This window comes from Mytilus californianus, unplaced genomic scaffold, assembly GCF_021869535.1.
Source record: "Mytilus californianus isolate M0D057914Y unplaced genomic scaffold, xbMytCali1.0.p SCAF_11, whole genome shotgun sequence".
Taxonomy (NCBI): domain Eukaryota; kingdom Metazoa; phylum Mollusca; class Bivalvia; order Mytilida; family Mytilidae; genus Mytilus; species Mytilus californianus.
In genome coordinates this window covers 15317056-15327147 of record NW_026262593.1, presented here as the reverse complement: position 1 = coordinate 15327147, position 10092 = coordinate 15317056, and the positions used below count along the sequence as shown (strand labels likewise).

The 10092-nt window shown below is 32.3% G+C and overlaps 1 long non-coding RNA gene across 1 annotated transcript; it reads left to right on the top strand.

Annotated features, from left to right (window-relative positions):
* Positions 1 to 362: 362 nt before the first annotated feature.
* On the top strand, positions 363 to 1639 carry LOC127719652 (uncharacterized). Its single transcript, XR_007990444.1, has 2 exons — positions 363 to 577; positions 1373 to 1639. It is a non-coding gene; the product is annotated as an uncharacterized LOC127719652 (long non-coding RNA).
* Positions 1640 to 10092: the final 8453 nt, after the last annotated feature.

Sequence of the window (10092 nt, the reverse complement as noted above, 5' to 3'; positions counted from 1 at the left end):
ATAAGCAGGGGTTAGCTCCTTTCAGAAAATCAAATCCAACAGATTTATTTGGAAGAACAACTGAAATCTACACTTCATAAGTTATACGGTTACCATCACGAATTGGTTGACCGATACGATATGCCTGTGTTTTCACAGTCTTAGATCTTTAGTCTTTATATACCAGAATAGTTACCTCATCTGTAATTATACCGACTGTGTTCTTTACCGGATTGTGACATTTGGATAAGTGAGGATTCGCATTGCGATTGAAAGATGCATATGAGGAGACGCTTACCCTGTCGACGCACGCAATCTGTTTTTTTTAAGTTCATGCGATTCCCTGGGTTTTTCTTTGTTGTCTTGATTTATCGTCATAATTGAGATTTGAACATCGGTAAAGTACTGTTATAGTAATTTAGCCTCTGAAGTGTCTAGTCCAATGCAGGAGATAATAAAATATATTCATTAAAATAAAGTGTTTTGTTTTTGTGGTTCTTCTCTCTTATTTCAGTATTACTAAGGCTCATACTGTTTCTCACAGTTCAGACTAATACAAGCAGTGAATGGAATCTTGTCTTCAAAATAGCGACTGGAGGTAAAATTTTCCATAACAAATACCAAATTAGTTAAGACCTGGTACCCGATACTACTAGTAACAAGACATGTTTTAAGACGGTGCTATGATAATATGGTAAGATAGATTGTAAATACATCCAAGGTTTAATGTGACCAGATGGTAGGTAAAAGGTTTGTGTTCAATTTAAGATCAGTTCATCTAGGGTAACATATGAAAGAAAGCTGAAGATAAGGCTGGTGGTCTTTAAGATTAATAAATCTAGGGTAAAATTATAAGTGAAGTAAGTGATATGATTTTTGCTCTATTTAAGCTAATTATATGTAGGGTGCATTGACACCTGAAGAAAGGGATAAGTTTTGTGTTATATTTAAGATAATTAAAATTAAGGTAAAAACTCACCAAAGATACTAGGCATATAATTTGGTACGGCAAACGCGCGTTTCGTACATACCTACGGTTAGAAAAACCTTAGCAAATGAGAGCAGAAGGAAGTGATAAAGTTATGATAAAATAACATCTGAACTGATAACATAGCATATTAAACAATGTATGTAAATGGCAAATAAATCTACCTATAAAGTTATTTCATTCTAGCTACAGTTTGTCACGACTGAGGCAATACAATACTGCTGATGTAATAATGAAGAGCCCTGGGTGTTGAACAAAAAGAAATGTCACATCAACTATACAGTTTCTAAATTATAATTATCTTTAAGAACTACTTTGAAAGATATTAATTATGTTTAATAATTGACATTTGTTATCTTGATTAGCAAGTAAAGATTTGTATCAAAGAGAATATTTGAATTTTAGGTTCTGGTGGCATTTATGATTTATACACCAATAGCCAGACAGAAAATAGTGATGATCCCGAAGCACGTTTGTTTACTTCAACTTCTAAACACTTTAAATCGGACATTATGAACAAATGGAGTTCTGTTGGAATTGAACAAGTAATTATTTATTCAAGTGTTTAAAACATTGAATTTAGATACAATTTCAGTTTTGTGATTGGAATTTTTTGGACATTTTGTACATTCACGTATTATAGAATATATTAAATTGACTCTTTAATGAATATATCAATTTGTTGTATACCTTAGCATCGCAAAGTACACACAGAAACAGCTTTTAACGTTTGTAGATAAACATGTTTGTATGCTTAAATGAACTACAATGAGGAATTTAAGAACCTCCCTCTCTCCCCTTGCCTCCCTCCCTTTGTGTATGTTTGTTTGTTTATCTGTGTATTTACTTCTTAAGACAATGACTTTATGCTATTGAAACCCATTTACAGAGAAAGTTCGAGAAAGAAATCACAAAATTTGTCTTACTGTAAAAATAATTAATGACATTGATTCTATTTTAGGTTAAAGTTCTCATCTACAAAAATGGTATAGTTAAAACATTCTTGATCTTTGACGGCATGGGATCAACAAGTACTAGCTGGTTTTCATTAGATAAACTAATATCTAGTTCTTATTCTGATTTGAAAGGCGCTGATACAAACAAAATAGGTTTTTATTTCGACTTACGAGGGTTAGTAATACACTATATATTAGAACGTTTTACTCGCTCTGATGAGGGAAACTAGCCCAATAAGAAGGGATATAAATTCTGACATTAACATTGAGCAGCATATAGAAGTACTTCGGTCATACATTAAATCTGTGATTGTTTCAGTTAAAATCAGTTGATCAGTTTTATATAAATACGAAATGCATCTTACCTTTATATATCTAATCCATATAAGGCCTTATAACTTTTCCAACTGCACAGATTTGTTTGTAATTTTAAGGTGTAAAACAATCCTATTTGTCCATTTGATATGGTGAACCTTAAGCTGGAAATCAGCTGTATTCAAATTTAAAACCATAAAAGTTATTGAGAAACAATGTCCACAATTGGCAATTCACCTTCTCTTTAATGAACATCTCTTCCGGTTATATGTGATTACATACAGCATTTTTGATCTTACAAGACATTAAACTATTGTTTCAATTGTTGATGGTTACAGCCTTGAAGATACCAACAATATAAATTATAGACGTTTTTATGTGAATGCTGCATGGGATACAAGCGGACACTGTCTGGATTCAGGATGGCTAATGGTGTCTGATGTTTTATCCACCGGCGATTGCCAGTACGAGAAAAACCATCTTTCTCGGAAACCGTTCATTCTATTTAGTCCGCATTCTACACAAATTGAGTTTAATGTAGGTACGTTACAATAGTTGGTTAATGACAGAAAAACATTATCACCAAACTCTCCGAATTAATAAGTAAATCCAAGCACCGAAGCAATATTTTGTCAGAAACCTATTTTTAACATTTGTGCATAAGGTAATATATAAAATAACGTATACATGTATTGACCAATTACGCATTCGAGTTTAAGTAAATTTATTTAGTCCTTGTTTAAATTGTTTACTGCTTGTCCAGTTTGGAGACGATTGCAGTACTTGTCATATTAAAAGAAGGGTACATATATGGTTAATGTTTTGTGACTTCTACGTGTCTTGGTTTTTTGTGCCATTTGGTTGATGGTTTATAACTTTATATCCAATAACTCCATTTATTCATCTGTGTCTTAATTTGATGAGTCGTTTTTGTACAGATGTAAATTAAGATATCAAGACAAAGTTAAAAAAAAACACTTCTGTTTTTGCCCAGTTCTTCATATGTGCCGAATCGAAAGAATGCCGGATGGCATTTTTTTTTATTCCTTTGTTTTCTAGTTATTCCTATTCACATTTCTTTAATAATTTGGTCTGTTTAATTTTGCAATTATTTTGGACCAAAATCTACTAGAAATGTACCGAAACTTTACCCGTGAGATATAGAAACTAATCAAATATATCAGGTTTTAAATTTGGTATACTTAAAAACGCGCGTTTCGTCTTCTCACAGAGACGATAGAATCATAACACTTGGAAAATTAGACAAGAAGTTATAGCATTAAAAACCGAAAATTTAAAAAAACATCCACCAGTAGTGACATCGACTTACCAAGTGATTGTAAAAACTAATCAAAGAAGACAAGTTTATAATTTGGTACACTAGATGAAACTTTTTCAATTGTACAATTGCCATCATTACCGCGGAAACTGCAAAGCATGAAACATTGAAACATTCCTTTTTGTTGAATATCAGCATATCAACTATAATGCAGCGGATTTATTTCCGAAATTAATCTTACATGGAACCCAAAAAGACTTTCAAATACGATGATGTGATATGATTTGCAATAAGATAACTATCCACTAAAGACAAACGGCTCATAACCTTCTCATGTTCTTAGCTAGATGCTAGAAACCACAATTTCTGTGTTTGTCATTAGTTTCTATTTGTCACAATGGGGTTTTGTTGAATGATATAAGCTAAGATAAGGTCGTTAGTTCTCTCTTTTAATTGTCGGTTTCCCTTCTGTTATCCTGGGTCGTTTTTCAAAGATGCTTTAGAGTTTTGCATTGATTGCAAAATATGTCAAAAAGCAAACTGACAATGTAATGACGAAAAAGAAAAACTACCAAAAAGACAAACAACAGTATACAAACTTAATATAGAAAATTAGGACTGAACAACACGAACCCCACCATAAAAACAGGGATTGAGCTCATTTGCTCTGGAAGGGTAAATATATCCTCTTGCACATGTGGCTCCCGTCGCGTTTCTAATGTAAGTATTTATATTTGCTTATTAATGCTTATTCCAATATAAAGTATGTTATTATGCCTTTTATTTTCATATCATAGCTAACATGGACGAAATTCTAGCAGATAGTTTAGCAATTTTCGTAAAATGTAAGTACTAGCTATTTATAGGTAAATATCATGAAATGTTGACTATAACTGTTTGTACTATGTTCATTAGATAGAAAATAGAAATATATCGTCCTTGATTACAAATTGCTTTAAGGATTATAGTAAAATAACTTAAGTTAATATACCCACTGAACGAACTTGCAGAGAGTTATTACTATATCACACTGAATATATAACGTTTGAATTCAAATATATGTATCTTCAAAGCTTTAAGAGGATCTAAACATATGAACGACTCAGAGCAACCGAAAATCAAACCCTACACTGGATTTTTATTTCATTTTTTTCGAGCTGTAAAAACAATTCTGGAAAGCCATACAAAACAAGATCGTGTAAGTAAAGCAAGGGGACAGAACTATTTCACGCTTATGTCAAGGATTGTGTCTGCTCAGAATATGATACAAGATATTAATTCGCACCTGATCAAATGCATGTTGTTATGTGTTTTCGTCAACTATTTGACTTGTTATTTCATCGACAGAATTTATCTTCTCATGTAACCGTCATCCACTCATTTCACCGTCATCCACTCATTTTACCGCCATTAAATCATTTTTTTCACCGCCATCCACTCAATGCACCGTCATTTTCTCATTTTAGCGTCATCCTCTCATTTTATTGCCATCCACTCATTTATCTTCATCTTCTCATTTAATCTTCATTCCCTCATTTCATCGGCATCCACTCATTTCACTGCCATCCACTTATTTCACCGCCATCCTCTCATTTAATCGCCATCCACTCATTTCACCACCATCCTCTCATTTAACCGCCATCTTCTCATGTAACCGTCATCCACTCATTTCACTGCCATCCACTCATTTTACCGCCATTCACTCATTTAACCGTCATCCTCTCATTTCACCGCCACCTTCTCATTTTACCGTCATCCTATCATTTCACCGCCATCCACTTATTTCACTGTCATCCTCTCATTTCACTGTTCTCCTCTCATTTAATCGCCATCCACTCATTTCACTACCATCCACTCATTCCACCGTCATCCTCTCATTTCACCGTCATCTTCTCATTTCACCGCCATCTACTCATTACACCGTTATCCACTCATTTAAACGTCATCCTCTCATTTCACCGCCATCCACTAATTTCACCATCACCCTCTCATTTCATCGTCATCCTCTCATATCTACGCCATCCACTCATTTTACAATAAGTTTTCATATCAAACGAAATTTACTTTATAAACGTTAGGGCAAATTACGACTTAACAAGGCCTGTTAACAACATGAACAAGTTTTCATCGTTGATGCTTGTTTATAGTTGTTATGGCTTTCGTCATCACTGAAGATACATCAATTTTTTCCAACTGCGCATCTGGTGCAGTAAAATTGTGTACCTTTAATGTTTGTAATTAAATGTTCGTAGTTACGTTAATATAAGTCATGCAAACAAAGTGAAAACATCAACCTTTTCATCGTTGATAACTTTTTATAGGTTGTTCGAATGTGTTTGTATAAAAATAAGGAGATGTGGTATGATTGCCAATGAGACAACTATTCACCAAAGTTCAGATAAAGTGGATGTAAGCAATTATAGGCAAGCGTACGGCATTTAACTATGAGAAAAAACTATACCGTATAGTCGGCGTTAAAAGGCCCGACATTAAAAATATGAAACAATTCAAATGAGATAACGAAACAATTTACGAAAATCAAATATGACAGACATGAACCAACGACAATCACTGAACTACAGGCTTTTGACTTGGGAAAGTCACATACATAATATGGCAGGGTTAAACATTAATTGATTTTGTTAAATACTATTTCTATGTTCTACATCATTCTTGTTTGTATTATTGATGACAGAAAATTATGTATTAAAGGTTTTTGTTTATGTGACTGATCAGTGACATGGCTGGTGCTACCATTCAACTAGATCCTTGGAAACAATAATTTTAAGATGATATATGTATCACTACTAGTTTATATATAAATCCGATATAGAACTATTGGTTTAAACACGCACTTACCATGAACAATAAAAGCAATATCATCATCTGATCGCAATTTTTATTGCCTCAGAATAATATCAATAAGAGTATCGTGTTTTATTTTTAATTTGATGATATTCAATTAACCTTTCATACTAAGGCTTTTCATTTACATAAAAAATATGTAAAAGAATCAATTTGAAAAGAAAAGGGACCATAAAATCTAAATTTAAAACAACTTAGATAAATCTAAAAAGGCAATTCCTGCGTTGCTGGATATTGTTCAATTAAAACGATATACCCAACAATTTACTTTTGAAGAGAATCCTGAGGTTCGCAGTTAGAATGAAACTTCCAGACAGGATAACTCTGAAATTATTGTTGAGCAGTTAATTTGTCTGAAGACGACACTCTTAACTAACAGTTGAATGCTAATGATATCTTTCTAATCTTTTAACAATTGTTAGTTTGTGAAAAAATACGCATTATATCTAATTTAGTTAAATGAAGTGTATAAAACAAGTATTAAATTGACACCTAAAATGAAATGAATAATACTTGCTTGCATTGGCACTACTTATTTGAGAACAATGAATCACACTTTGGCAACATTTAAATGCGTAATTAATTTGACACATCAAAATTTAACCACTACTATTCTAGTTAAAACCGCCAAAATTCTCAAACTAAAATATCTCGATTTACGGTAAACTAGACTGTTTTGCTGTTGTTTCGTTAAAACAGTCAAAGGCTATTTACGAACACATTATTTCGTTATGTAAGTATTATTGACATGCAGTAAAAATATTTTTCACAGTCCAAACAAGAGTTTGCCGATCTCTCCCAGTTTGTTCACATCCCATCCAACTCTACGATGAAAAGTTCTGTTATGATCCATGCCCAGAAAGCACAACAAAGGAATATTCATCATTCAAGACAGACACTACGGAATTTGCCACAACGCTTCCGACGAGTCAGCACGTCCCTTCGACAGTAAAAACTACGATATTAGAGCGTTCAACGGGCTTTACGACACTCAGAGCAGCTGCCAGTGCAAACACACAGGTGCTTTCTATCAACCACAAAAATACTAACAGTAAGATTTAAATTAAAATACAATGTATTTACAACTTTGGACATGTTGGATAATGTATAATGAAAACAAAATAAATACGACGTCAATTGCTGTCGTTACCCATGCCATTTGATTTTATACGAACATCTTTGTCAGACTGTTAGTAGACACCTATTTGTTTTGCTCCGTTTCTTCTTATTGTTATAAACCTGTCTTCTCATCAATCCAGTGGAAAGACTTTGTTGTTATTTTTCTTCTGAATATTTTGTTTCTTCTTTGGTCACTAGAAAATCCTCATCGTTAATGTTGCCTACTCGTGTTTTTGGTGGAGTACATGTTTCCAAATCTTTAGTTTGCTATGTATATTTTTTGGTGAACTTGTTTGTCTTTACGTTGTCATTTTTTTATTTGCAATGTCGTGTCCATTCTCCCACCTTATGAGTTTTGAATGTCCTCTTAATTTCATTATTGAATAAAACAAAAACAATCTTTGTAACTGGTCTCTGTGTTTGAGTTGATGGGTTGGAGTGAGAGGTATTCAAAACGTATTTTCTTAAGGATGTATGATGTAAGTCCCTGGTATTAATTCATGAACATGTATCTGCTCATACTTTTAAATTTGAAAAACTGTTTTTTTCAGAATACAAAAGAACACTTATGAGTGCACCTGATGATAGATATTCGTCCAAAGTGATTGGCACCACAGGAATCATTGTCATCGTGTTCATAATTGGATATGTTATATTTCTGGACTGTATTAACCTATATCGAAAAATCAATGTGAAGTGATAGCCACATTTTGGTTTTTAAACATATGCAAACATAGTAAATAGGGTTTTCGGACATTTATTTTAAAGTGCTGTAAAGACAATACATAATCTGCATTAGTAACCTTTTATTCTTAAGAGCTTTAATATAGGTGGCTTGTTTTTTCTATATCGTAGGGCAATTCAAATCCTAGTGAAAAACACATCACAAATATATCATGTTTTGCAAGAGGCAAAAGTATAGAAGTAATACATTTAACTGTCTTTAATTTTTGTTTTAGCCATATAACCTAGTTATATAGTGTTGTAATCACAAAACTGTCTTGTTTTACAAGGATTAAATGCCTTTAATGAAAAGGCATATACACATGTGCAATTTTGTAATTTGTTGTCTCGTTTACGTATATACCACATCTCTTTATGTAATGTCATACGAAAATAAAAGAATGATTTGTTGTAAATATAATAACAATGCTTTGTGTATATATCAGAAAGTTTAATCAAATATTTGCTTTAAGAATTTGTAATATTGATTGATATAAGTAGAGATTGTCTCATTGCTCTTATTCTTCAGGCATTTTACCAACATAGTTTATTTGTTTTTTTATTCGCAGTTATTGTGGCACTTTGGCATCACTGAACAGACATTGTTTGTCAACGTGGGCGTCCTTCACAACAATACAGAAACATAGATAAAGATGAATGATCTATATTTAAATTAAAAGCTTTCTGCATCAATCATATACATATCATAATGACATTTTTATTTACTTTTATTGATTAGCTATATCATTGATTATTACACTATTAAAGGAGAAGAGCCAGTTGTTTGAGTAAATCTAATGTGTATGTATAGTTAAATGTATTATTTCTAAAAGCATAATACATAAAATTGTATATCTGCTTAATATATTATAAGTATATTGGTCCGACATAGGAATAAATCTCATTTAAGTCCATTCGAAATTTTTGGGTTGAAAAGGAAAGAAAATAGAATATAAAGTATATTTCAGCAAACATATTTGTGAGCGAGGGGTAGCGCTACTTTAAATTTTTTCAGACAACATAAATTTTGCTAAATTATACAAAAAAATCAGGTTTTTATGAAATTTACCTACATTTATGACGTCACAAATTCATCACTCATGACGCAATTAGTGAAAATCTCTTAATACGATTGTTTTTGCCAGACTGTTTGTATACACCTATTTGGTTTGTTCCTATTGTTATAACATTGTCTTCTCATCAATCCAGTGGAAAGACTTCTTCTGAATATTTTGTTTCTTCTTCGGTCACTAGAAAATCCTCATCGTTATTGTTACCTACTCGTGTTGTTGGTGGAGTACATGTTACCAAATCTTAAGTTTTATATATATATTGTTTTGTGAACTTGTTTGTCTTTACATTGTAATTTTGTTTTGAAATGTCGTGTCAATTATCCCAACTTATGAGTTTTGAATGTCCCCTTGATTTAATCATTGAATCAAATAAACAACCTTTGAAACTGGTCTATGTGTTTGGGGTTGATGGGTTGGAGTGAGAGGTTTAAAAAAAATTGTATATCTCCTTTATATATTATAAGTATATTTGCCTGAAATAGGAATTGATTTCATTTAAGACCATTTTTATAGATATTTGTAACCTTGTTCGACCTTTTTTCATGATTTTATTTATGGCGCCAACCCTCGCTCATTGAAATGTTTGGTTGTGAAGAAAAGAATATAGTATAAAAAGTATATTTCATCAAACATATTTGTGGGCGAGGGGTGGCGCTACTTTATTTTTTCAGACAACATAAATTTTGCCAAATTATACAAAAAGTCTGGTTTTTATGAAGTTGACCTACATTTTAGACGTCACAAAATCATCACTAATGACGCAATTGGTAAAAATCTCTTTTAACTGAAACAATT